This window comes from Scyliorhinus torazame, chromosome 3 (assembly GCF_047496885.1).
Source record: "Scyliorhinus torazame isolate Kashiwa2021f chromosome 3, sScyTor2.1, whole genome shotgun sequence".
In the NCBI taxonomy this organism is placed as follows: Eukaryota; Metazoa; Chordata; class Chondrichthyes; order Carcharhiniformes; family Scyliorhinidae; genus Scyliorhinus; species Scyliorhinus torazame.
Window position 1 is genome coordinate 180716360 of NC_092709.1, and position 3039 is coordinate 180719398.

Genomic DNA, 3039 nt, shown 5'->3' on the forward strand with positions numbered 1-3039 from the left:
TGCTGGTGGCCCACAATGCTTCATGGATGCTCAGTCTTGAGTTGCTAGATCTATTCGAAGTCTATCTCATTTAGCATGGTGGTAGTGCAACCAACACGATGGAGGGTATCCTCAATGTGAAGATGGGACTTTGTTTCCACAAGGACTGTGCGGTGGTCACTTCTACCAATACTGTCATGGACAGATGCATCTGCAGCAGGCAGATTGGTGAGGATGAGGTCAAGTATGTTTTTCCCTCTTGTTGGTTCCCTCACCACCTGCTGCAGTTCCAGTCTAGAAGCTATGTCCTTTAGGACCCAGCCAGCTCAGTTTGCGGTGGTACTACTGAGCCACTCTTGGTGATGGACATTGAAGTCCCCCACCAGAGCATATTCTGTATCCTTGCCACCCTCAGTGCTTCCTCCAAGTGATGTTCAACATGGAGTTGTGATGGTGGCTTGTACATGGTAATCATCAGGAGGTTTCCTTTCCCATGTTTAACTTGAAGCCATGAAGCTTCATGGGATCCAGAGTTAAAGTTGCTCCCAGGGCAACCCCTCCCGACTGTATAGCACTATGCTGCCACCTTTGCTGGGTCTGTCCTGCTGGTAAGACAGAACATATCCAGGAATAATGATAGCGATGTCTGGGATATGATGGTTTACTGGTTTGCCCTGCAATTAATAAACATACCTTACAGCGACCCACTGCACTAAAGTTAAAAGGCCATTGGTGAGAATTATTAAAGCTCCTTAAAACATGGCTCCAGCGAAGAAGCTTCTGATGAGAGACAAGAAGAGGAAACTGAAGACTATCTCGGACTGCACACATCCGGTGGAAGATGGTATCATGGGTGCCAAAATAACTGGAAAAACTGGGAACCTGGGCAATGTGACAAAGATTAGGGGAACAAGAATAAGATCACTGTTACCTCTGAGGTTCCATTCTCAAAGAGGTACCTGAAATACCTCATTAAGAAGTACCTCATGAAAAACAACCTGCGGGATTGGCTTTGCATAATTGTAAATAGTAACGAGAGCTATGAGCTCCGGTACTTCCAGATCAATCACGATGAAAAGAAGGAGGAAGATGAAGACTCGGCTGGTCGGAACATTAGTACAAATTATCTTTAATAAAGTTGGTGAACAGAAAAATAAACTATCCTCATGTTTCACTGTTCACTAGTTGCTGGAGATCAACTGAATACACCGCACTGTCCTTGAAGAAGACTTTTGATACACATCAGGAGACTTTGTGGACATTTGGTCAAGAATCCACCAATGATCTATTAGCATTCCTTCTGGAAATTCTCCAAGGACTCCAATTAAAGTCATGTGCGGCACTACCTTATTGAAGTTATCTGGAGAAAGGGATCGATCCCCTTGGGTCAGGAGGAAAAACGGGAAAAAGAGATGTGGCCAGTCAGAGGAGAACCAGCGGAGAATGGGAGAGGAGGACGGAGGTTGAGGAAGTGTTTCAGCAGGGAACCCTATCAATCCAGGGTATTCTGAGAGCACCCTTCCTACATTCACATGGATCAAGGTCAGTAGATGAGGAGATTGTGTTTACCAAGGAGGTCACTGCAGGGATCTACAGCCTCATGAGAGGAAGACTCAGGACCTTGCCACACAGCCTATTGTGTCTGGAGGTCAAGGCCATAGCAGCATCTATAATGCCACTGGAACCTTCAATGTTGTCACGGGTCAGAAAAATGTCACATATTGCAATCCTCAGTGCACTTCAGTATAAGAGGATTGCTGAGGTTTTAAAAGCTCTCAGAAATGACTCTAGATTATTTGCTATTACTAGTGAAGACCAGAAGCAGAGAGCTCTAGGATTAAACAGGGTTCATCGTGGTTCTGCAGGCCATTGACTGCACACATAGGGCGTCATCCTCCGCCGGCGGGAGTCTCCGTTTTGCCGGCGCTCAGGGGTTTCCCGACGGCGTGGGGCTGCCCCACAATGGGAACCCCCATTGACCGGCCGGTGTTACGGAGACTCCCGCCGGCCAGTCAGGGCAGAAATGTGGCGGGGCGGGTCGGAGAATTTCGCCCATAGAGTCAAACTCAGAGGTACTTAGAAATAGGAAGGGATTCCGTTAATAAAACGGACAGTGCAGAAATACTCAGCAGGTCTGGCAGTATCTATGGAGAGAGAAACAGGTAATGTTTTGAATTGAATATGACTCACCTTCAGAATTTCCTCAATGTACAGCTTACCTATGATTATTGACAAGGGCATCATGCAGGTGAATGTTTGCTACATACTGTCACAATTATTTTGTAAGAGAACGGTCATCTATCACATAGATTTTTAAGGCGCAACACAATGAGCATGGATGAATATTCGGTGACAAGAGATATTCTCTGATGCCTGAAAAAGGCCCCAACACCAACTGAGTCTCATACAATGAGAGTAACGTAGCCACCCGGAATATCATTAAGCAGGTTACTGAAGTCCTGAAGTTGAGTTTTACATGTGTTGAGCAGTCAGGATATTACCTGCATTACCTGGCCAAACTTGTGACCTTGGGCCGGGATTGTCCATTTGGGAAATTCTCCCGCCCGAGCTGAATTACTTCTGATTACTCTGAAATTCTCACGCTGAGAGCACAAATCTGGAAGTGAATCACAATCCTTTCCCATGCAAATTTATGCATGGCAGTGATTGCGAGGGATTACCATGAACCCCGCTATCGGCCCACCATTTTGACTGTACGGCCCGATCGCGAGGGCAAACGGCTGGGGTCCCTTCTTCCCCCACCATGCAATTCAGCCCTTTTTCCCCCCAGCATTTTCTAGAACACCCCCCTACAGTATGAGGGTGACCCTCCCCTCCCTGACCCTCACCAGACACCCCACCAGAGACTCTCCAATTAAAGAGGCCCCCCCACCAGATACACCCCAATTACAGAGACACCAACCAGAGAACCACCAATTACAGAAACTAACTTCAATGTTTATCGACATGTAGCTGTGATTGACAGCTTCTGGACCACATCAAAGACAGTTGAATGCTTTCTGCAGAGAAAACGAGGAAGTGAGAGCACTTAAAGCACTT

At 46.7% G+C, this 3039-nt stretch overlaps 1 pseudogene; it reads left to right on the plus strand.

Annotated features, from left to right (window-relative positions):
- The first annotated feature begins 738 nt into the window (after positions 1–738).
- Positions 739–1112, plus strand: LOC140409401 (large ribosomal subunit protein eL22 pseudogene; annotated as a pseudogene).
- The last annotated feature ends 1927 nt before the right edge of the window (positions 1113–3039 follow it).